Below are 27065 nucleotides of genomic sequence, written 5' to 3' on the forward strand. Positions count from 1 at the left end.
CCCAGGAAGTGATTAGCTCTGCAGCAGTCAGGAAGAGCTCAACAGATAAAAAGCAGCTTAGGTGTTATGGCTCAGAAATAATAAATACGTTAATTTAAAAGAACCTTGTGGATCTTTTCAGTAAATCATATGGCTGAACAGCACAGCAGGGGGTGTCAATCAACCCGATCGTATAGGATCAGGCAGATTGATGTCCGCAGCCTCAGAGGCAGTGGACCAGTTAAGGAAGACCGCTGTTTCATAACTGCTGTTTCCGGCAAGACTGAAGGCTTGCACGGAAACAGGGCATCAGGGCTCATTTGGCCCTTGATAAATCAGCCCCTATGACTAAGTTTCCTCCCATGCCGTTGACACAGGAGCCAGTAATTATTACAGATCTACATATTGCTATGCAATGGGTTGTCAAGAATGAGGAACTGTTCTGTGGGCACATAACCATGCCAAGTGATGTGTCCATGAATGAAGAGGAATGCCAGAAGGCCCTAGATAACGTGATGCAAGGAGAAGAACCAGAAGCAAGGGAGCCCTTTCTCTTTGTATTTCAGCACAGACAAGATATGGGGGCCAAATTATCAAGGGCTGAATGGCCCTGAATACCTCTGTTTCCGTGCAAGCTTTCAGTCTTGCCGGAAACAGGAGTTAAGAAGCAGCGGTCTCTGAGGCTGCAAATATCAATCCGCCCAATCGCATATGATCAGGTTGATTGACACCCCCTGCTAGCGGCCCCATGGAGTTGTTTTTGCATGCATGTCTTGACCAGCAGGGCCTCCAAGTTAATGCCATGTTTAACACATGAAGGATGGACAAGGGGTGGTGGTGTGTTTTTGTTAAAATTATCGATAATAAAAAAGAATTAACCCCATTTCTGAGTGAGTGCTCCACTAACACAGCACTTATACCACAAGTAGAAGTTAAAATAAAATTATAAATAACAGTATATATATATATATATATATATATATATATATATATAAAATAGTAGCCTATTCTATTCTAAAAGTTAGAATGGTTTATGACCGTGAGTTTAACTATTGTGAATTTAAAACAGTAGATAATACATGAAAACTCAAGATAGAATTAATTCTGTGATTTCCTGAGATGATGTATTTAATAACTACCAATAATCATTACTATAGCTTATACTTTGCCTTAACAGGACATATGTTAATGTAATGAATCAGCTTATTTAACCTTATAAATTAAAATCAAGCGTAAACCACTGTGAATGAACATTAAGAACAAGAAAGCATGCACAATTTTTAGTTTTTAGAATTATTGTGTCTATTGGTTGTTTGCTTTTTTTTTTTAATCAACTTTGACATAACAAACAAACAAAAACCTTTGAGTTTAGGTCACATGTTTCCTGTCTAAAGTGGAGCTCTGCAGCCAAACCCTTCTCAAATAATGATGTTATCTTTGTATTCTAAGTTATAAAAAAAGAAGTAAAAATCCTGTTTAAAAAAAAATAAAAATAAAATGAAATATATAATTTTAAAAGTTGTTGTATTTCACCCAGAAATCAACTTCACCCAGCAGTGATTCACCTACTCCCAGCTGATGAGTGGCGAAAACCACGAAACAGCTGTCCTGGGATGGTCTGAATCACTGTACTTACCCTAGTTAAACTTACAAGCTGTGTATACATCAATGCTATGGCATAAAGAGAGTCTGCGTAAAAGCAGACTGAAGTAAAAAAGTGAGTCATTGTGAACCTCATTTGATATCTTACCCAGAATCCTTTATTGCATTGGAAACAATGTATCAAGATGTTTTCTGTGGGAAAAGCAAGCCTCCTGACGTGTTTAGATTTGTTTAATAAACTACACAATGGGGCTGAATTATCAAGCTCCGAGTGGAGCTTTATGCCCCTGTTTTCGCGCAAGCCTTTATAAACATAAGTTATGAAGTTATGTTTTCACGCAAGCCTTCATAAACAGAAGTTTTGAAGCAGCGGTCTAAAGACCGCTGCTTCATAACTTGTCCGCCTGCTCTGAGGCAGAGGACAGAAATCAACCCGATCGAATACGATCGGGTTGATTGACACCCCTTGCTAGAGTATGCTGTTGGCATTTATCGATGTGCGGCGAACATGATACACTACATCGTATCATGTCTGCTCACACTATGATAAATCTACCCCAATGAGTTATTTTCTTTACATTTTGTGCTTAGCGGAGGATTTTTCACTTTTCACCTCCCCATAGTTTTAAAATTTGTTGTATCTATGTGTATCAACCCATACAATAATAGAATCAAGTATAACATGCATAGTAATGAAGATGCCTCTGTAATGCTTTTTGTGATCTTCTAGGTTTTTTTTTTTATAATTGGAAAACAGACTTTGCAGATGTCTAAGGATGTATCTCTGGGTATTGAAAGGAATGTACCTAAATAGATAAGAGTCTTTGGGAGGAATTAACATTTTATAAGTTGCTATTCTCCCTAGCCAAGATATTCTAGATAATCCAAGATTTAAGTATCTCTAAGTAGCACTTCACTCAGAGAATTTATAAAAATCATTAGGAGCAGTGTATTAGTGTCTGCAACTCCTTCAATTCCCTGTGAGTTCCTAACTACCTGCATCAGACAGGCCCTGTGAGTTCCTAACTGCCTACATAGCCAGTCCAAATAGAAGCGAGGAAAGGGGGCAACCTTACCATGTCCTATTTCCAATGAGGATTTAAAGAGAACAGACTCCCATGCCCTTCACTCTAGCAAATGGGTTGGTATGAATATAAAGCTTGAATATACATAACTCCTCTTGGGAATTTAACATTTTCCATAACTGCCCAAAGGTACCCCCACCTGACCATTATCAAATGTCTTTTCTGCATCAAGTAATAGGGTCACATTGGGGAGTTTTCTCTTCTTAGCCTTCTTGGCCAATGTAAAGTATGAATGGCAGCACCAGGATATATTTCTATAATTGCTATGAAAACCTGCATTCTTTTCACAATTCAGTATGGTCAGGATGGTTGCCTTTATAATCTCTCTATGAAATTCTCCTCACTCCAGCCTCATCACTTGTTCTTAAAAGCAGTAGGACCAATTGTTGATTTAAGTTTTTGTTAGGCATGTATATTTGTCTATTTCGGGAGGAAACAAATGCGGAAGATGGTGGCTGTGAGCCGCATTTTGACAATTATCAGAGACAGATTTATTCTTGTGAAAGCACAACACACTTAGATCTGTGCAAATCCAGATCTTTGTGTCACAAGAATAAATCTGGCTCCGAAAATTGCCAAATGCTACTTGCAGCCACCATCTTTAGAATTTATTTATTTCTGAAAGACAAAGGTACATGTCTAGTTTTTGTAAAATGTACCTGCATATACATCTTTTTTGTTTAATTCCCTTAACAACTTCTTCAACAGCAATGGGGGCCTAAAGAGACTCATCCTCTTCTGCAGATACGAAAAGTAGGCCCAAGTCAGATGGGAAAGCCTAAATTTCAAAGACTCTTTCTGGACTCTCACAAACATCCTACCCTTAATCTGGGCTCTTAACTTTATGATTTCCTCAATAGGCTCCACAGAGGGAGACGTTTAATTTATAGCCCCCTTTTTGTGTAAAGTATACATAAGTATTCCAAGAGGTGCACCACATTCCTTTTTCAATCTCACTGCTCTCCTAATACAGGGGCCAAAACATAGAGTTGCCCATTGCCCATGGAGTTAAAGGGACATACAATTTTTTTTTTTTTTATATGTTTCAGAAAGTTTATGTCAGTTGCACTACAAAGTTGATTGGGTACAGCTCAGAGTTAGGACAGGACCACACATCCATATGGTTCTTGTTCACACGCCTAAGTTATAATCTGTTGTAAGGCAAGTTAATACTTACTGTGCAAAAGTGGTCAAACTCATGGCACTGGGACTAGGACTGGAACTTTTTACACAGAATTTTGTTTTCTTGTGTCATAATATTTGTATTCTTTTAGTTCTCATCATTGGTGCTCAGTTCTTTACACCATCATTTTTAATTAACCCACTGAGTACTATTAAAGGAGCACTAAATGCAGTAGAATTGCATAATTAACAAGAGCATAATAAAAATACAATGATTTAACACCTACTCTGAATTTCAAATAAGCAATAGATTTTTTTTCTGGCAAATTTATTTTTTTCTCCCATTTTCCTGCCCCCTGTATCATGTGACAGACATCAACCATTCCCCAGAAAGTGTGAATATAAAAAGACTGTGCAAAATGTGATAATGGAAGTAAATTGGAATGTGTCTTAGAACTGCATGTGTCCCTTTAATTGAAACTGTCACTATTTTATTGATTTATTATATCTTTCATGCATTTTTGCCATAGTAACACAAAGCAAATCATGTTGGTGCAATTTACAAGAATTTGTTTGTGTAAATTAAATGATTAAATTATTTTACAATTATGCCTTACAAATAATCCATTATTTTTTTTAAAAAAAGATTATGGTTTATTCCAGTGCAAACATATTCATTAGGCACAGTAGAAACAGTGCTTAGGGCCCATTATTAGGGATGGACGAATGTGCTAAAAGTCGGCTAGATTTAGAGTTTTGTCGGTAACGACCCTCGTAGCTAACGCTGGCTTTTTTTCCCCCGCACCTTTTAAATACCGCTGGTATTTAGAGTTCACAGAAGGGCTGCGTTAGGCTCCAAAAAGGGAGCGTATAGCATAATTTACCGCCACTGCAACTCTCAATACCAGCTGTGCTTACGGATGCGGCCAGCTTCAAAAACGTGCTCGTGCATGATTCCCCCATAGGAAACAATGGGGCAGTTTGAAAAAAAGCAGCGTTCAGCTCCTAACGCAGCCCCATTGTTTCCTATGGGGAAACACTTCCTAAGTATGCACCTAACAACCTAACATGTACCCCTAGTCTAAACACCCCTAACCTTACACTTATTAACCCCTAATCTGCCGCCCCCGCTATCGCTGACCCCTGCATTTTTTTTTTAACCCCTAATCTCCGCTCCGTACACCGCCGCAACCTACGTTATCCCTATGTACCCCTAATCTGCGGCCCCTAACACCGCCGACCCCTATATTATATTTATTAACTCCTAATCTGCGCCCCCAAAGTCACCTCCACCTACCTACAATTATTAACCCCTAATCTGCCGACCGGACCTCGCCGCTACTCTAATAAATGTATTAACTTCTAAAGCTAAGTCTAACCCTAACCCTAACACCCCCCTAAATTAAATATAATTTAAATCTAACAAAATAAATTAACTCTTATTACATAAATTATTCCTATTTAAAGCTAAATACTTACCTGTAAAATAAACCCTAATATAGCTACAATATAAATTATAATTATATTGTAGCTATTTTAGGATTAATATTTATTTTACAGGCAACTTTGTATTTATTTTAACCAGGTACAATAGCTATTAAATAGTTAATAACTATTTAATAGTTACCTAGTTAAAATAATTACAAAATTACCTGTAAAATAAATCCTAACCTAAGTTACAATTAAACCTAACACTACACTATCAATAAATTAATTAAATAAAATACCTACAATTATCTACAATTAAACCTAACACTACACTATGAATAAATTAATTAAATACAATACCTACAAATAAATACAATTAAATAAACTAACTAAAGTACAAAAAATAAAAAATAACTAAGTTACAAAAAAAGTTACAAAAAATAAAAAAATATTTACAAACATTAGAAAAATATTACAATTTTAAGCTAATTACACCTACTCTAAGCCCCCTAATAAAATAACAAAGCCCCCCAAAATAAAAAAATGCCCTACCCTATTCTAAAATAAAAATAGAAAAGCTCTTTTACCTTACCAGCCCTTAAAAAGGCCTTTTGCGGGGCATGCCCCAAAGAATTCTACTCTTTTGCCTGGAAAAAAAAACATGCAATACCCCCCCAACATTACAACCCACCACCCACATACCCCTAATCTAACCCAAACCCCCCTTAAATAAACCTAACACTAAGCCCCTGAAGATCTTTCTACCTTATCTTCACCACGCCGGGTATCACCGATCGGTCCAGGCTCCGAAGTCTTGATCCAAGCCCAAGCGGGGGCTGAAGATGTCCATCCTCCGGCTGAAGTCTTGATCCAAGCGGCGGCTGAAGAAGTCCATCATCGGGCAGAAGTTTTCATCCTATCCGGGCAGAAGAGGAGATCCGGACCGGTAGACATCTTCATCTAAGCTGCATCTTCTATCTTCTTCCATCCGACGACGAACGGCTCCATCTTCAAGACCTCCGGCGCGGATCCATCCTCTTCTTCCAACATCCTAACACAGAATGAAGGTTCCTTTAAGGGACGTCATCCAAGATGGCGTCCCTTGAATTCCGATTGGCTGATAGGATTCTATCAGCCAATCGGAATTAAGGTAGAAAAAATCTGATTGGCTGATTGAATCAGCCAATCAGATTCAAGTTCAATCCGATTGGCTGATTGGATCAGCCAATCAGATTGAGCTCGCATTCTATTGGCTTATCGGAAAAGCCAATAGAATGCAAGCTCAATCTGATTGGCTGATTGGATCAGTCAATCGGATTGAACTTGAATCTGATTGGCTGATTCCATCAGCCAATCAGAATTTTCCTACCTTAATTCTGATTGGCTGATAGAATCTTGGATGACGTCCCTTAAAGGAACCTTCATTCTGTGTTAGGACGTCGGAAGAAGAGGATGGATCCACGCCGGAGGTCTTGAAGATGGAGCTGTTCGTCGTCGGATGGAAGAAGATAGAAGATGCCGCTTGGATGAAGATGTCTACTGGTCCGGATCTCCTCTTCTGCCCGGATAGGATGAAGACTTCTGCCCGATGATGGACTTCTTCAGCCGCCGCTTGGATCAAGACTTCAGCCGGAGGATGGACGTCTTCAGCCCCCGCTTGGGCTTGGATCAAGACTTCAGCCGGAGGATGGACGTCTTCAGCCCCTGCTTGGGCTTGGATCAAGACTTCGGAGGCTCTTCTGGATGGATCGGTGATGCCCGGCGTGGTGAAGATAAGGTAGGGAGATCTTCAGGGGCTTAGTGTTAGGTTTATTTAAGGGGGGTTTGGGTTAGATTAGGGGTATGTGGGTGGTGGGTTGTAATGTTGGGGGGGGTATTGTATGTTTTTTTTTCCAGGCAAAAGAGCTGAATTCTTTGGGGCATGCCCCGCGAAAGGCCCTTTTAAGGGCTGGTAAGGTAAAAGAGCTTTTCTATTTTTATTTTAGAATAGGGTAGGGCATTTTTTTATTTTGGGGGGCTTTGTTATTTTATTAGGGGGCTTAGAGTAGGTGTAATTAGCTTAAAATTGTTGTAATATTTTTCTAATGTTTGTAAATATTTTTTTATTTTTTGTAACTTAGTTCTTTTTTTATTTTTTGTACTTTAGTTAGTTTATTTAATTGTATTTATTTGTAGGTATTGTATTTAATTAATTTATTGATAGTGTAGTGTTAGGTTTAATTGTAGATAATTGTAGGTATTTTATTTAATTAATTTATTGATAGTGTAGTGTTTAATTGTAACTTAGGTTAGGATTTATTTTACAGGTAATTTTGTAATTATTTTAACTAGGTAAGTATTAAATAGTTATAACTATTTAATAGCAATTGTACCTGGTTAAAATAAATACAAAGTTGCCTGTAAAATAAATATTAATCCTAAAATAGCTACAATATAATTATAATTTATATTGTAGCTATATTAGGATTTATTTTACAGGTAAGTATTTAGCTTTAAATAGGAATAATTTATTTAATAAGAGTTAATTTATTTTGTTAGATTTAAATTATATTTAATTTAGGGGGGTGTTAGGGTTAGGGTTAGACTTAGCTTTAGGGGTTAATACATTTATTAGAGTAGCGGTGAGGTACGGTCGGCAGATTATGGGTTAATAATTGTAGGTAGGTGGAGGCGACGTTGGGGGCGGCAGATTAGGGGTTAATAAATATAATATAGGGGTCGGCGGTGTTAGGGGCAGCAGATTAGGGGTACATAGGGATAACGTAGGTGGCGGCGGTGTGCGGTCGGCAGATTAGGGGTTAAAAAATTTTAATAGAGTGGCGGCGATGTGGGGGGGCCTCGGTTTAGGGGTACATAGGTAGTTTATGGGTGTTAGTGTACTTTAGAGCACAGTAGTTAAGAGCTCTATGAACCGGCGTTAGCACATAAAGCTCTTAACTCCTGGCTTTTTTCTGCGGCTGGAGTTTTGTCGTTAGATTTCTAATGCTCACTTCAGCCAAGACTCTAAATACTAGCATTAGAAAGATCCCATTGAAAAGATAGGATACGCAAATGGCGTAGGGGGATCTGCGGTATGGAAAAGTCACGGCTAGAAAGTGAGCGTTAAACCCTTTCATGACTGACTCTAAATACCAGCGGTAGCCCAAAACCAGCGTTAGGAGCCTCTAACACTGGTTTTGACTGCTAACGCCAAACTCTAAATCTAGGAGAGTGTAAGTTGTTTGGTAGAACGAATAGTCTAGTCGTTTTGGACAATGAAATGTTGATAAGAATGAAAACCATTAAAATTCGGTAATCAGATGTTATTTCCGGTTTTCGAATGTTACTTTCATTTTAACAAATACTTTTCAGAAGTTCAATAGTTTATGTGGTTGGGAATTTAGTAAATTTATACATAACAGATACAAATATATAAATTTGAATGTTTCTATTTTGAATACTGTATTGCAAAATTAGAATATAACATTTAAAGAGAGCATTAGAAATACTATTAGAAATATATTGATTCAAATTTTTCGAATTCGAATATTGCATAATTTGAATCAAATATTACATTTAAAGAAAGCACTATGAATAGAATTACATTAAATGTTAGAATGTTGTACAAACATTCGAAATTCAAAACAAACGAGAAAATGTGTTAAAATTTGTTTAATTTTTCAAATTTTGCAAAATATTCGCTTATCCCTATCCATGATACTTTTAGAGCCACACAAAAAATGTTTTGGGATATAAGACAATGTTTTTTTCCTCACATCTGAAATCCCTAATCTAAATGGATGATGATTACTGATGCAAATACCTAAATCCTAAAGCTCTGCCCGAAGGGAGGTGTCTGTTCTGTCCCAGTCTGTCCCAGTCTCCCTCCCTGCCGGCATTTGTCAATGGTGCTGCCTGTCATTTTGTGTCAGCGGTGTCAGCACGCACAGCACAATATCCTTACAGTCTATTTTTAGGACAGAAAATAAGTAATCATTTAGGCCTTCTGCTATTATTATATTATATTCTTTCACAAAGTAAATGGTGTGTAGCAAGATCATGCAATCATGAGTTCCAAAGGAGCCTATTGCAATCCGTTTCCATCCTCATAGCTGCTTTACCACCTGAATGGCAATTGTAGGTTGGCATGATGGACATACTGAGCATTATTGCTCAATGGCTATATTATCACTTTTAATCGTTTTTTTACAATATTTTTTGTTTGTTAAAGCGCAACTTATGGAGTGATCTTGAAACAAGATGGATTCTATTGAAAGGACTTATAATATCTTCTTATACTGGATTTTGAAAGTACTGAAACTGTTAAAAGGGCAATTTCTACAGATTATGGCTCCCAGGGCCAAATTCCAAAATGTGCCCCCCAATTATAAAGTATAACCTCTCCCCTCCTGGACCTTCCAAATTTCACTGTCATCTAGTTTGAAATGAAGCACCCACAAACATTCTTGTGTACACATACAGGCATACATAGACATGTTAATACGCACACACACACGCACTATTTCTCCTCTACACTATTCCATCACAACACACACATACGTTATTTCTCCTCAACATTATTAGGGACAAGCACTTTGAAGTGCAACCATGTATGTAAATACCCAGAAGGGGAGAAATCTTATACCCACCAGAAAAGTGGGATTTCAGGGTCTCTGTCTAATCTCACATAAAATATATCTGGAAGGCAGCAGATCAGGTGTCAAGTCCAGAGGGCTCAGGCAATGAGACAGGTTTGATGTAGACAGCCAGGGGCATAGTACCAGAAGACCATATAACACAAGGTAGATAACAGTAAAGTAGGAGAAGAACCAGAAGCACTTCTGGAGAATTCTGGGAGCTAGGGAAACTAGTAACTTCACACAAGAATAACCAAGCACTCTCTGAACGGGTTTGAGGGAACTTAAAGGCTTTGGCTGGATGTCACTTTGATGTAATAGCGAGCCCAATGATTGGTGGTTTAGTTCTTGTGCCAGCACGAACACACCATAGGCGAATATAAAACTTAGCCAGTGCAGGGAATAGAGTTCTTGAAGCCTGAATCGGAATTAGCGCTCCTTGAAGTGCTGGGTGAAGTGCACTTGTGGTCTAGATAAAAGCTAGGTAATTGGATAGAGGATGTTACTGCGCTAAGGAACATCAAGGTAAGTGCTCCCAGGGCCTACGTCAGGGTTAGCGTGAGTGGTATTAAACTGACCCTTCGGCCGGGGTACAAATACTTTGTAATTGTTTATGTTGGTGTTGGCTTTTTCATTCAGGGTTTTATTTTTGTTTTTAATTCTTATTCTTTAAATGTTTTGTGATAAAAAGAGCACTAGTAAGAGTTGTAAACAGTCCACAAACAGTTTCTGATCTCCCAAGATGAAGATTTTTTTCCTTCCACTGTTGGCAGCACTCTCCAAACAAACAGGGGTCACTGTATGAAAGAATAAAATTCTGCAAAGAAAGGAAAATGCATCATGGCGTAGTATTACGGATAATACAATGTAAAATAAGGACACAAGCAGCATACTTCACACTAAATGTCGTTCTATGTGCGAGAGGTTAAAGGAATATTATAGTCAAAATTAAACTTTTATGATTCAAATAGAGCAGCAATTTTAAGCAACTTTCTAATTTACTCCTATTATCATTTTTTCCCCTTCGTTCTTTTGGTATCTTTATTTGAAAAAGCAATAACGTAAGCTTAGGAGCCAGTCAAATTTTTGTTCATCACCTGGGTAGCGCTTTCTAATTGGTGTCTAAATGTAGCCACCAATCAGCAAGGGCTAACCAGGTGCTGAACCAAAAATGATCCGGCTTCTAAGCTGACATTCAAATAAAGATACCAAGGCCTAGATTTAGAGTTTGGCGGTAGCCGTGAAAACCAGCGTTAGAGGCTCCTAACGCTGGTATTAGGCTACCGCCGGTATTTGGAGTCAGTCAAAAAAGGGTCTAACGCTCACTTTCCAGCCGCGACTTTTCCATACCGCAGATCCCCTTACGTAAATTGCGTATCCTATCTTTTCAATGGGATTTTTATAACTCCGGTATTTAGAGTCGTGTCTGAAGTGAGCGTTAGACATCTAACGACAAAACTCCAGCCGCAGGAAAAAAGTCAGTAGTTAAGAGCTTTCTGGGCTAACGCCGGTTTATAAAGCTCTTAACTACTGTACTCTAAAGTACACTAGCACCCATAAACTACCTATGTACCCCTAAACCGAGGTCCCCCCACATCGCCGACACTCTAAAAAAATTTTTTAACCCCTAATCTGCCGACCGCCACCTACGTTATACTTATGTACCCCTAATCTGCTGCCCCTAACACCGCCGACCCCTATATTATATTTATTAACCACTAATCTGCCCCCCACAACGTCGCCTCCACCTACCTACACTTATTAACCCCTAATCTGCCGACCGCAAAGCGCCGCCACCTACATTATAGCTATGTACCCCTAATCTGCTGCCCCTAACACCGCCGACCCCTATATTATATTTATTAACCCCTAATCTGCCCCCCACAACGTCGCCTCCACCTGCCTACACTTATTAACCCCTAATCTGCCGACCGGACCGCTACTATAATAAAGTTATTAACCCCTAATCCGCCTCACTAACCCTATCATAAATAGTATTAACCCCTAATCTGCCCTCCCTAACATCGCCGACACCTAACTTCAATTATTAACCCCTAATCTGCCGACCGAATCTCGCCGCTATTCTAATAAATGTATTAACCCCTAAAGCTAAGTCTAACCCTAACACTAACACCCCCCTAAGTTAAATATAATTTAAATCTAACGAAATTAATTAACTCTTATTAAATAAATTATTCCTATTTAAAGCTAAATACTTACCTGTAAAATAAATCCTAATATAGCTACAATATAAATTATAATTATATTATAGCTATTTTAGGATTTATATTTATTTTACAGGTAACTTTGTATTTATTTTAACCAGGTACAATAGCTATTAAATAGTTAAGAACTATTTAATAGCTAAAATAGTTAAAATAATTACAAATTTACCTGTAAAAGAAATCCTAACCTAAGTTACAAATAAACCTAACACTAGACTATCAATAAATTAATTAAATAAACTACCTACAATTACCTACAATTAACCTAACACTACACTATCAATAAATTAATTAAATACAATTGCTACAAATAAATACAATTAAATAAACTAGCTAAAGTACAAAATATAAAAAAGAACTAAGTTACAAAAAATAAAAAAATATTTACAAACATAAGAAAAATATTACAACAATTTTAAACTAATTACACCTACTCCAATCAGATTGAGCTCGCATTCTATTGGCTGTTCCGATCAGCCAATAGAATGCAAGCTCAATCTGATTGGCTGATTGGATCAGCCAATCGGATTGAACTTGATTCTGATTGGCTGATTCCATCAGCCAATCAGAATATTCCTACCTTAATTCCGATTGGCTGATAGAATCCTATCAGCCAATCGGAATTCGAGGGACGCCATCTTGGATGACGTCATTTAAAGGAACCGTCATTCGTCGTTCAGTCGTCGGCCAGGATGGATGTTCCGCGGTGGAGGTCTTCAGGATGCTGCCGCTTCGCTCCGGATGGATGCCGCTTGGATGAAGACTTCAATCGGATGGAAGACCTCTTCTGGCCCGCTTGGATGAAGACTTCAGCCGGATCATGGACCTCTTCAGCCCCCCGCTTGGGCTTGGATCAGGACATCGGAGGAGCTCTTCTGGACCGATCGGTGAACCTGGTATGGTGAAGACAAGGTAGGATGATCTTCAGGGGCTTAGTGTTAGGTTTATTTAAGGGGGGTTTGGGTTAGATTAGGGGTATGTGGGTGGTGGGTTGTAATGTTGGGGGGCTTGGGTATTGTATGGTTTTTTTTACAGGCAAAAGAGCTGTATTTCTTGGGGCATGCCCCGCAAAGGGCCCTGTTCAGGGCTGGTAAGGTAAAAGAGCTTTGAACTTAAGTAATTTAGAATAGGGTAGGGCATTTTTTTATTTTGGGGGGCTTTGTTATTTTATTAGGGGGCTTAGAGTAGGTGTAATTAGTTTAAAATTGTTGTAATATTTTTCTTATGTTTGTAAATATTTTTTTATTTTTTGTAACTTAGTTCTTTTTTATTTTTTGTACTTTAGCTAGTTTATTTAATTGTATTTATTTGTAGCAATTGTATTTAATTAATTTATTGATAGTGTAGTGTTAGGTTAATTGTAGGTAATTGTAGGTAGTTTATTTAATTAATTTATTGATAGTCTAGTGTTAGGTTTATTTGTAACTTAGGTTAGGATTTCTTTTACAGGTAAATTTGTAATTATTTTAACTATTTTAGCTATTAAATAGTTCTTAACTATTTAATAGCTATTGTACCTGGTTAAAATAAATACAAAGTTACCTGTAAAATAAATATAAATCCTAAAATAGCTATAATATAATTATAATTTATATTGTAGCTATATTAGGATTTATTTTACAGGTAAGTATTTAGCTTTAAATAGGAATAATTTATTTAATAAGAGTTAATTAATTTCGTTAGATTTAAATTATATTTAACTTAGGGGGGTGTTAGTGTTAGGGTTAGACTTAGCTTTAGGGGTTAATACATTTATTAGAATAGCGGCGAGATTCGGTCGGCAGATTAGGGGTTAATAATTGAAGTTAGGTGTCGGCGATGTTAGGGAGGGCAGATTAGGGGTTAATACTATTTATGATAGGGTTAGTGAGGCGGATTAGGGGTTAATAACTTTATTATAGTAGCGCTCAGGTCCGGTCGGCAGATTAGGGGTTAATAAGTGTAGGCAGGTGGAGGCGACGTTGTGGGGGGCAGATTAGGGGTTAATAAATATAATATAGGGGTCGGCGATGTTAGGGCAGCAGATTAGGGGCACATAGGGATAATGTAAGTAGCGGCGGTTTACGGAGCGGCAGATTAGGGGTTAATAATAATATGCAGGGGTCAGCGATAGCGGGGGCGGCAGATTAGGGGTTAATAAGTGTAAGGTTAGGGGTGTTTAGACTCGGGGTACATGTTAGAGTGTTAAGTGCAGACGTAGGAAGGGTTACCGCATAGCAAACAATGGGGCTGCGTTAGGAGCTGAACGCGGCTTTTTTGCAGGTGTTTGGTTTTTTTTCAGCTCAAACAGCCCCATTGTTTCCTATGGGGGAATCGTGCACGAGCACGTTTTTGAGGCTGGCCGCGTCCGTAAGCAACTCTGGTATCAAGAGTTGAAGCTGCGTTAAAAATGCTCTACGCTCCTTTTTTGGAGCCTAACGCAGCCTTTATGTGGACTCTCGATACCAGAGTTATTTTTATGGGGCGGCCAGAAAAAAGCCGGCGTTAGTTTTTCGGGTCATTACCGACAAAACTCCAAATCTAGGCCCAAGAGAACAAAGAAAAATTGATAATAGGAGTAAATTAGAAAGTTGTTTAAAATTGCATGCTCTAGCTAAATCATGAAAGTTTAATTTTGAAAAGACAATGGGGCCTAGTTATCAAGCCGTCAACCTCAAATACGCTGGAATTCCGCAGCGTATTTGTGGCGAGGCTGATTCGCCTTAGTTATCAAAGGCTCGAGACCGGCAAAAGTAGAATTTTGTGACGTAAGCATCGATCCGCCGGACTCAGTCCGACACAGATCGATTCTTACGTCACTCCAGATGTTCCGCACACAAGTGCAGCACATTCTCACTACTTTTGCTAGCTATCAAAAAACTAGCAGGTACGCTCGGCACTTTTACGGCCCAGCGTACCTGGTTTTCAATCCGCCACCCCTGGAGGCGGCGGATCCCATAGGAATCAATGGGAGTCTGACCATAGCGAAAGTACAAGTTCGCTGCTGACAGACATCCCATTGATTTCTATGGGAGCTGTCTACACCTAACACCCTAACATGTACCCCGAGTCTAAACACCACTAATCTGACCCCCCCTACACCGCCGCAACTAAATAAAGTTATTACCCCCTAAACTGCCGCTCCCGGAGCCCACCGCAAGCTACTCTATACATATTAACCCCTAAACCGCCGCTCCCGGAGCCCACCGCAACTATAATAAATGTATTAACCCCTAAACCGCCGCTCCCTGAACCCGCCGCAACCTATATTAAATGTATTAACCCCTATCCTGCCCCCCCTACACCGTCGCCACCTATAATAAATTTATTAACCCCTAATCTGCCTCCCCTACACCGTCGCCACCTATAATAAATTTATTAACCCCTATCCTGCCCCCCACTACGCCGCCGCCACTGTCATAAAATTATTAACCCCTAAACCTAAGTCTAACCCTAACCCTAACGCCCCCCTAACTTAAATATTAATTAAATAAATCTAAATAAATTAACTCTTATTAAGTAAATGAATCCTATTTAAAACTAAATACTTACCTTTAAAATAAACCCTAATATAGCTACAATATAGATAATAATTATATTCTAGCTATCTTAGGATTTATATTTATTTTACAGGTACCTTTCAATTTATTTTAACCATGTACAATAACTATTAAATAGTTATGAACTATTTAATAGCTTACCTAGCTAAAATAAAGAGAAATGTACCTGTGAAATAAATCCTAACCTAAGTTACAATTACACCTAACACTACACTATACTTTAATAAATTATTCCTATTTAAAAATAAATACCTACCTGTAAAATAAACCCTAAGATAGCTACAATATAATTAATAATTATATTATAGCTATCTTAGGATTTATATTTATTTTACAGGTAACTTTGTATTTATTTTAGTTAGAATAGTTATTAAATAGTTATTAACTATTTAATAACTACATAGCTAAAAGAAATACAAAATTACCTGTAAAATAAATCCTAACTTAAGTTACAATTAAACCTAATACTACACTATCATTAAATTAATTAAATAAACTACCTACAAATAACTAAAATGAAATACAATTACATAAACTAACTAAAGTACAAAAAATAAAAAAAGCTAAGTTACAAAAAATAAAAAAATAAGTTACAAACATGTTACAAATATTACAACAATTTTAAGCTACTTACACCTAATCTAAGCCCCCTAATAAAATAATAAACCCCCCAAAATAAAAAAATGCCCTACCCTATTCTAAATTAAATAAATTTCAAAGCTCTTTTACCTTACCAGCCCTTAAAAGGGCCATTTGTGGGGGCATGCCCCAAAGAAAACAGCTCTTTTGCCTGTAAAAGAAAAATACAACCCCCCCCAACATTAAAACCCACCACCCACATACCCCTAATCTAACCCAAACCCCCCTTACAAAAACCTAACACTAATCCCCTGAAGATCATCCTACCTTGAGTCGTCTTCACTCAGCCGAGCCACCGATGGAACTGAAGAGGACATCCGGAGCGGAAGAAGTTAATCCTCCAAGCGGCGCTGAAGAAATCTTCCATCCGATGAAGTCATCTTCCAAGCCGGGTCTTGAATCTTCCTTCCGCCGACGCGGAACCACCTTCTTCACCGACGGACTACGACGAATGACGGCTCCTTTAAGGGACGTCATCCAAGATGGCGTCCCCTCAATTCCGATTGGCTGATAGGATTCTATCAGCCAATCGGAATTAAGGTAGGAAAAATCTGATTGGCTGATGGAATCAGCCAATCAGATTGAGCTCGCATTCTATTGGCTGTTCCGATCAGCCAATAGAATGCGAGCTCAATCTGATTGGCTGATTGGATCAGCCAATCGGATTGAACTTGAATCTGATTGGCTGATTCCATCAGCCAATCAGATTTTCCTACCTTAATTCCGATTGGCTGATAGAATCCTATCAGCCAATCGGAATTGAGGGGACGCCATCTTGGATGACGTCCCTTAAAGGAGCCGTCATTCGTCGTAGTCCGTCGGTGAAGAAGGTGGTTCCGCGTCGGCGGAAGGAAGATTCAAGACCCGGCTTGGAAGATGACTTCGCCCGTATAGAAGACCTCTTCAGCGCCTCTTTGAAGATGACATCGGCCGGATCGAAGACTTTTCTTCAGCGCCGCCTGGATGATGACTTCATCGGATGGAAGATTTCTTCAGCGCCGCTTGGAGGATTAACTTCTTCCGCTCCGGATGTCCTCTTCAGTTCCACCGGTGGCTCGGCTGAGTGAAGACGACTCAAGGTAGGATGATCTTCAGGGAATAGTGTTAGGTTTTTGTAAGGGGGGTTTGGGTTAGATTAGGGGTATGTGGGTGGTGGGTTTTAATGTTGGGGGGGGGTTGTATTTTTCTTTTACAGGCAAAAGAGCTGTTTTCTTTGGGGCATGCCCCCACAAATGGCCCTTTTAAGGGCTGGTAAGGTAAAAGAGCTTTGAAATTTATTTAATTTAGAATAGGGTAGGGCATTTTTTTATTTTGGGGGGGTTTGTTATTTTATTAGGGGGCTTAGATTAGGTGTAAGTAGCTTAAAATTGTTGTAATATTTGTAACATGTTTGTAACTTATTTTTTTATTTTTTGTAACTTAGCTTTTTTTATTTTTTGTACTTTAGTTAGTTTATGTAATTGTATTTAATTGTAGTTATTTGTAGCTAGTTTATTTAATTAATTTAATGATAGTGTAGTATTAGGTTTAATTGTAACTTAGGTTAGCATTTATTTTACAGGTAATTTTGTATTTCTTTTAGCTATGTAGTTATTAAATAGTTAATAACTATTTAATAACTATTCTAACTAGCTAAAATAAATACAAAGTTACCTGTAAAATAAATATAAATCCTAAGATAGCTATAATATAATTATTAATTATATTGTAGCTATCTTAGGGTTTATTTTACAGGTAGGTATTTATTTTTAAATAGGAATAATTTATTAAAGTATAGTGTAGTGTTAAGTGTAATTGTAACTTAGGTTAGTTTTTAGTTTACAGGTACATTTCTCTTTATTTTAGCTAGGTAAGCTATTAAATAGTTAATAACTATTTAATAGCTATTGTACCTAGTTAAAATAAATTGAAAGTTGCCTGTAAAATTTAAAAAAATCCTAAAATAGCTAGAATATAATTATTATTTATATTGTAGCTATATTAGGGTTTATTTTAAAGGTAAGTATTTAGTTTTAAATAGGATTCATTTACTTAATAAGAGTTAATTTATTTAGATTTATTTAATTAATATTTAAGTTAGGGGGGCGTTAGGGTTAGGGTTAGACTTAGGTTTAGGGGTTAATAATTTTATTACAGTGGCGGCGGCGTAGTGGGGGGCAGGATAGGGGTTAATAAATTTATTATATGTGGCGACGGTGTAGGGGGGGCAGATTAGGGGTTAATAAATTTATTATAGGTGGCGACGGTGTAGGGGGGGCAGGATAGGGGTTAATAGGTTTAATATAGGTTGCGGCAGGTTCATGGAGCGGCGGTTTAGGGTTTAAACTATTTATTTAGTTGCGGAGAGGTGCGGGATCAGCAGGATAGGGGTTAATAATTTTATTATAGAGGGCGACGGTATAGGGGGGGCAGGATAGGGGTTACTAGGTATACTGTAGGTGGCAGCGGTGTCCGGGAGCGGCGGTTTAGGGGTTAATACCTTTATAAGAGTTGCGGCAGGGTCTAGGAGCGGCGGTTTAGGGGTTAATACATTTATAAGAGTTGCGGCGGGGTCTAGGAGCGGCGGTTTAGGGGTTAGTAACTTTATTGAGTTGCGGGGGGCTCCGGGGGCGCCGGTATAGGGGGTAGAACAGTGTAGTTTAGTGTGGGTGCTTAGTGACAGGCTAGCAATAAAGCTGGGAAAAAGCCGAAGGGCAGCGAGATCGGATGAGTGATAACTGTCACAGTCCACTGCTCATCGCCCTGCGGCTTTTTGACAGCTTTATTTGATAACTTAGGCGTATTTTTTCAGGTCCGCGGCGGCGAAGGTAGGCGAGCTTAGGCGGGTGTATTGGGCCGGCGAAGCCAGAAAAGTAGACAGCTTGATAACTACCCCCCAATGCCTTTAACAGTGAGTGATAGATGCTGCTCCCCTGATTACTATATCAAGTCGTTCTCAACTCATCATGTGATGAGGGCCGGGTACAAATATTTTTTGAATTGTGCAATTGTCTAGATGTTGCAAAGAGGTTTTTTTTCTTTCAGGATTTAGATAGAAAATACAATTTTAAACAAATTTCCAATGTACTTCTATTATCAAATTTGCTTGATTCTATTTGTATCCTTTGTTGAAGGAGATGCAATGCACTATTGGGAGCTAGCTAAACCCATTAAGTGAGCCAACTACAAAAGGGATATATGTTCAACCACCAATCAGCATCTAGCTTCCACTAGTGTATTGTTGCTCCTGACCCTACCTATGTATGTTTTTCAACAAAGGATATGAAGATAAATAAGCAAATTAGAAGTAAATTGGAAAGTTGTTTAAAATTGCATGCTCTGGATATCATGAAATAAAAAATTTACGCCTAGATTTAGAGTTCTGCGTTAGCCGTCAAAACCAGCGTAAAGGGCTCCTAACGCTGGTTTTGGCCGCCCGCTGGTATTTAGAGTCAGTCAGGAAAGGGTCTAACACTCACTTTCCAGCCGCAACTTTTCCATACCGCAGATCCCCTTACACCAATTGCATATCCTATCTTTTCAATGGGATATTTCTAACACTGGTATTTAGAGTCTTGGCTGAAGTGAGCGTTAGAACTCTAACGACAAAATTCCAGCCGCAGAAAAAAGTCAGGAGTTAAGAGCTTTATGGGCTAACGCCGGTTTATAAAGCTCTTAACTACTGTGCTCTAAAGTACACTAACACCCATAAACTACCTATGTACCCCTAAACCGAGGTCACCCCACATCGCCACCACTCTAATACATTTTTTTAACCCCTAACCTGCTGACCGCACACCGCCGCCACCTACGTTATCCCTATGTACCCCTATTCTGCTGCCCCTAATATCGCCGACACCTACATAATATTTATTAACCCCTAATCTGCCCCCCCCCAACGTCGCCGCTACTCTAATAAATGTATTAACCCCTAAAGCTAAGGCTAACCCTAACCCTAACACCCCCCTAAGTTAAATATAATTTTTATTTAACGAAATAAATTAACTCTTATTAAATAAATTATTCCTATTTAAAACTAAATACTTACCTGTAAAATAAACCCTAATATAGCTACAATATAACGAATAATTATATTGTAGCTATTTTAGGATTTATATTTATTTTACAGGCAACTTTGTATTTATTTTAACTAGGTACAATAGTTATTAAATAGTTAATAACTATTTATTAGCTACCTAGTTAAAATAATTACAAAATTACCTGTAAAATAAATCCTAACCTAAGTTACAATTAAACCTAATACTACACTATCAATAAATAAATGAACTAAACTACCTACAATTACCTACAATTAAATCAACTAAACTAAATTACAAAAAAAACAAAACACTAAATTACAAAAAATAAAAAAAGATTACAAGAATTTTAAACTAATTACACCTACTCTAAGCCCCCTAAAAAAATAACAAAGCCCCCCAAAATAACAAAATGCCCTACCCTATTCTAAAATAAAAAGTTAACAGCTCTATTTCCTTACCAGCCCTTTAAAAGGGCCTTTTGCGAGGCATGCCCCAAAGAAATCAGCTCTTTTGCCTGTGGGTTGCCCTAATCTAACCAACCCAAACCCCCCTTAAAAACCTAACACTAAGCCCCTGAAGATCTTCCTACCTTATCTTCACCCAGCCGGGTATCACCAATCCGTCCAGAAGAGGGTATTTAAAAGGTGCGGGGGAAAAAAAACACGCGTAGCTAACGCACCCCTTTGGCCGCAATACTCTAAATCTAGCCATCTGTTTTATGTTCCTTCACGTTCACAATGGGCCACTTCATACTTCATACTTACCGTTATTTTCCTTTCCCGGTTATGGGACTTGACAGCAATACACCAGGGTTAGCTCCTCTCCTCACCCCCTCAGGACAGGAAATTGAATCAAAAGATACCATAAGCACCCTATAGTTCCTGTACTCCTCAGTTCGTAACCAGCCACACCAAAGGGAGGGACCGTATTGCTGTCATGGCCCATAATTGGGAAAGAAAAATAATGGTAAGTATGAAGTACATTTTCCCTATTCCCAGCCATGACCATAACAGCTATACGCCAGGGTAATAACCTAGCACAAGAACTCTGTGAGGGAAAAGAAAACACAACAACAGAAGATACTGCAAAAAAAGTGTATTCATTGTTAACAAAACAAATATTATGATGCTACCAAAAAACAGCTGCTCCAAAATTAGCCTGTTTAGCTGATCTGACATCCAAGAGGTAGTGATAAATAAATGTATTCACAGAAGACCTCTTTACCACTCTTGACAGCATTGTTCTGATTGGATTGGGATCAGGAACCTATGTTGGGCACGGGACATCAAAGCTTGGGACAGTTCAATGCCTCTAATCTGTGCACACGATATAGCGCTCAAACACATAGGCAACATCATACAGAATAGAATAAGTATTAAAACCTAAGTGTACTGAATTTTGACGGCACAGAGGCGTAACAGCCTTCTAGGCAGGAGAGTGGGATATCAGAGATAATATATATATATAGCGTCAAGATTTCTCTATTCAGATCTAAGTACGGAAGCATGGAGAGATGTAAATGATAGTAATTCAAAGAGTAACTAAGGACTCAACCGTTGCTAGGCTAGACGGATTGGTCTGTTCTGAGGGAAAGGAGGGCAGGAGTTTCGCCACGTAATCGTTAGGGGATTGTTTGTTTTGTCACCAAGGCAATGTAAACAGCTCTTATTGCTGTGAATACACATTGATTAGTGAAAAATGTTTTAGACGCTCTAGTTAGAGTTTGACTATCTTTTGAGATGACAACATCAGCTTAAGTCAGTCAGCTAATATTCATTTGATAGATAGCAGCAGTAGTAAGTGCACTTATTTGTGAAACGGAAGTGAAACAGTTAACATGATGTATAGGACGTGACAGCTGTTCGTTAAGGAGGTGTGTGTAACTAGACAGCCTGATTGGTTTAGGAGAGGAATGAGAGACATCCCACTGACCAATGGGCAATCAAATGAGGGTTTTTAAGTTTGCAAGTCACCATTAGATTTTAAGCAGGCTAGGAGTAAGGCAACAGCCGAAACCGGTCAGCCTATTTTTCTACATTCAATATTTGTATTTTCTGTATTTTACACTTGGGTGAGGACACCATGTATAATAATTTATAAATTATAGATTTTACCCTTTAGCAAGGTGCTCCAGCGGAACTTCATTTTTGTTATTTGTAGACCATGATGTTGCCTTGCATATCTGGTTCATAGGAATGTGTGCAGCAGCTGCCCAGGAAGCAGATAAGGCTCAAGTAGAATATGCTTTAATGCCCTGAGGAACCGAAACCTGACAACATTCGTAGGCCTTAAAGATGGCGGACACTATCCATCGAGAAATAGTAGCCACTGAGTCCATCTCCCCTCTCTTAGGACCCGTGTGAAGGACAAAGAGCCATGAGGATTTCCTCCAATCCATAGATCTCTGAAGTTAAATAAACAAACTCCGGACAACATCCAGGGTATGCCAGGCCTCTTCTTCCGCAGAAATAGGATTCGGGAAAAATGTAGGCAGAACAATTTCCCGGTAAATATGAAAAGAGGAAACCACCTTAGGAACAGAGTAAGGGATGTCCTCCAAAGGTTCAAAAGGAGTTTTCTGAAGAGCAAGAGGCAAATCCCATGGAGGTGAAAAAGACTTCCTAGGAGGTCTGATGTGCATAACAGCCAGTAGAAATTGAACCTCATCTGGATCCAATGCCCATTTAACACCTGAAAGGGCCGATAATGCTGTAACTTGAACTTTCAAGGTATTCAAGCTGAGTCCCTTGTCCAGACCTTCCTGGAGAAAACTCAAAAGCTCCACAGAAGCGAAGGAACATGGAGGGATCCCTTTGTAGGAGGCCCATTCTGAAAAAATATTCAAAATTCGGTAATATGCAGTAGAAGTTGACCTCTTCCTTACCTGCATGAGAGTGGGGATGACTTGATCCGAAAAACCCTTTTCTCTCAGTTGCTGTTTCTCAATCTCCAGACCCTCAGTTTGAGAGACTGTGGATCCGGATCTCCAGACTCAACAATATAGAAAACCAAGGTCTCCTGGACCAATAAGCGATTACTGCCAACACCTCCACTTTCTCTCTGCGGATTCTCCTGACAAGGCTGAAAATCAAGGGCACCGGAGGAAACCCCTCTTGAACTTCCATGAGCAGGACAGGACATCCCAGCCTTCCGCTGGAGGATGAGGGGATCTTGAGAAGAATTTCTTCACCTGCCGGTTCTGAAAGGAAGCCAACATATCCACCTCTAGAAGACCCCAGAGATCCACAATCATCTGAAATGCCCAGTCTGCCAAGCACCAGTCTCCTGGTTGAATGACATGTCTGCTGAGGTAATCTGCCTCCATGTTCTCTGTACCTGGAAGATAGACAGCCGATAGACCCCTCAAGCTGGGATGCGCCCATCGCATCAGAGGAACCATAATCCTCATCATGATCATGATGATTCAAGTATGCTGCCACAGTCCTGTTGTTCATCTGAATCTTGACCCAATGATGACAGATTACATTTTCTAACTGAATCAGAACCTCGAACACTGTCCTCAACTCTAAGAGGTTCGATTAAATCTTCTTCATGGTGATATGCCAAGTTCCCTGAACACGGCATTTGCCCATATGAGCTCCCAATCCCGACTAACTTGCATCCATCATTACTATTTTCCAGTCGATATCTCCCAGGGGAAACCCCGCAAAAGATGTTGATCCTGTAGCCACCACATCAGCTCTTTCTTGACCACTCCAGAGACTAGACTGGGTTGATGCAGACTCCTGCCCTTGAACTGCTAAAGAAAGGACCACTGAGTAACCCTGAGGTACCATTGAGTCTACCTGATCAGACCAATGGTGGAGGAAAGCGTCCCCAGCAGACTGATAAAACCCTTTGCTGAGATATGCCTGAGCCGGAGCACCAGTCGAATCTTCTCCCTCAGCCTGACTGCCCGGTCCTCTGACAACTGAACTAGACCCCATTGGATATTGATTAGGGCGCCCAGGAAAATCATCTGCTGAGAGGGAACCATTCTTGTAGAATGATCACGGCCTGTGAGCAATGGGCCTCTAAAGATAACTATTCCTCCCCCAGGATAAGAATATCATCCAGGTAGTGGTAGATATGAATCCCTTTCTTCTATATCTCTGCAATCAATGCTACCAGAAGCTTGGAGAATATTCGGGGAGCAGAACTTAGATCGAAGGGGAGGGCTTGAAACTGCAGATGCTTGTTGTCCAGACAAAACCTCAGATATTTTTGATGGTAAATGGCCATGGGGATGTGGAAATAGGCATCCTTTAGATCCACCAAAGCCATCCAAATGTTTGGAGAGACCACTTTTAAGATGGACTGCAAGAATTTCATCCTGAATTTTCTTGCATGCAAGAAGATATTCCACCATGAGAGATCCAGGATTGGCCTCTAATTGTCTGGACCCTTTAGGGGCCGCAATCCAGAAGGCCGAAACTGACTCCTTAATACAATCTGCCAAAGCTTCCTTGAATAGAAACTTTATTTTCTACTTTCAGCCATTCATATTTAATAAGGTCTCTGATGGTATCATGAAGAGGAAAGGAAAAGTCTTTCTTTTTGAGGCTGGCAAAATGTTTGCTACCAGCAGATTACTGAACCGAGACCTCTTGTAAGCCTAAGGTTCTCTTAAAAGCCTCAATAAGGGCCACTGTTCTGCTGTCATCAAAGCTGCTAGAGGTCCCTAAACCTTCATCCCCTGAGGGATCATCCTCTTCTCTGGAAGGGTCGCCCCTCAATTGGCCTTCCTCCTCTGAGCTTCCAACCTCAGGCTCCTCTGAGACAGTGGATGTTGTCTGCTTGCAGCTGTGGATAGCTTCTCTTTCCCCTTCTGCTACAGCCTGATGTATAAAGGCTATAACGTCTGTTGAAGGAGCCTGGGAGGTTGAGGGTCCTGTCGCCATGTTAATACACTCAAGGCAGAGCTTTTTCCCTTCGACCGCTAGTTAATCACATGACATACAGCGGGAGGGTCTTGGACTCCTATCCACAGGATTAGCCAGGGATCTCCCGGGAGACCTGAGGGAACTGAAAAGGTTAAAATCAAAACATGTTGTTTTTTTTTAAACCATACCTGAGCATTGGTTACTTTGAACCTCTTGAATGCAACATATTTTCTCTATGCGTGGGGGAAGCCATGAAAACCTGGGCAACTAACAGTAAAAAAACACAAACTAAGTAAAAAGAAAAGCATGAATGCCTTAAAAAAACAGAAAAGAAAACAAGGGAGAAAAAAACAAAAACAAAGCACCTACCTGCTGCACTGAAAACAGACCAGGAGAACAAACAGAAAGTAATCAACACCCTGCTACATTCAAACGGACTAAAAAAGGCACCAAAAGAGCCTTATATATGATATACATGCCTGTTACCATGGCAACAAGAAAAACAGGAAGTACCTGATTTGCACTGTTAACCTACTTGCCCCCCATTACCTGTATGAAGGAACCGTTCCCAAAGGGTTCTGGAGGTACCTGAGGATTTATCCTGCCCCTGGGTTCCATACTGCTACCAGCGGATCACTGCAGCTTCTTATAGCGAGAGGGTCTTGGACTCCTATCCACAGGATTAGCCAGGGATCTACCCGGTCGCTTAAGGGGGTCCTGCAGGGGGACGCCCTTGGAGAAGCGCCGTGTACTGCAGCTTCCAGGGGGAAAAAGGCAGAACTCCCCCCAGGCATGATGTTAAACAGCCCCTGGTAAGCAATCAAATAAAATATCCATAAAGGAAATGACGAAGTCCTAAGGAGTGTGGACTGGAAAAAGAACTGAGGAGTACAGGGGCTATAGGTACTTACAGGTGAAAATCAAAAAATTAGAATATTGTGCAAAAGTTCATTTATTTCACTAATGCAACTTAAAAGGTGAAACTAATATATGAGATCAGTGACGTGCAGTCACAGGAGGCAGGTGAGGCAGCGCCTACCCTGGCCAATCTATGTAATTACAGGCAGCATTTATTTAAAATTAAAAAATAAACATTTTTTTTTTTTTTCATATTTTTTTTTATAAAATAAGGTGACCCCCCCTACCCCCCCACCCCTCCACCAAAATCATGTTTCTGTGTAAATTTTATTAAAACCGACTCACTGTTTATACATCAATACATTCATATTGCGCAAGAAAAGGACAGCCGGCTGTCCTTGCATTGCGCAATATGAATGCATTGACTACTGTGGAAGTGTATGGGACGCTGAGAGACTGCCACCAGAGGAGAAAAGGTGCTAATGCAGTGCTCTCCAATGCGCCCCATACGCTTCCACAGGAGGCTAGCCTCCGTCCTGGCCGCCTCTCACGTCTCACTACTAGTCTGACTCTCAGCCAATCAGATTCAGAATTCAGAACTCGTCTGAATCTGACTGGGGCTGGCTGTCTCTGAGTGCCGGGCGGGAATTAAATAGATCCTTCCGCGTGCGGTCACGTATCTCAGAGCAGCTCAATGCAGAGCACTAGAGTCAGACGTGGACGGTGGAGGTAGTAGGTACTGAACAACCAGGGGCGGACTGACAAGTCGGCCCTTGCCCGAAGGCCCTGCATCTTAGAGGGCCCCCTGCCACTGCAGGCATGCATTATGCAGCAGAAGAATTAGGATTTTTTTTTTTTATTAAAATGTATTATTTTTTATTGGGCTTGCTGGATTCTGGATTGTGCGCGTAGCGGAACTTTCTGGGGGTGGGGGCCAGGGGGCGCTCTCACGTCTGTGAGACGTGTGTAGATAGTCAAGAAGTCATGGAGGAGAGCTGGGGCCGGTGTGAGCGCTATATGTCGGCTCATCAATGCAGAGTCAGACTCAGAATTAGTAGCTTGCAGACATG

At 39.7% G+C, this 27065-nt stretch overlaps 1 protein-coding gene across 1 annotated transcript in view; it reads left to right on the forward strand.

Moving 5' to 3' along the window:
• The window catches only part of LOC128658112 (translation initiation factor IF-2-like), a 194467-nt gene that overhangs the window by 88572 nt on the left and 78830 nt on the right, over positions 1 to 27065 (forward strand). The gene's annotated exons all lie outside the window — the stretch shown is intronic.

The sequence above is a fragment of the Bombina bombina genome, chromosome 4, assembly GCF_027579735.1.
Source record: "Bombina bombina isolate aBomBom1 chromosome 4, aBomBom1.pri, whole genome shotgun sequence".
Taxonomy (NCBI): domain Eukaryota; kingdom Metazoa; phylum Chordata; class Amphibia; order Anura; family Bombinatoridae; genus Bombina; species Bombina bombina.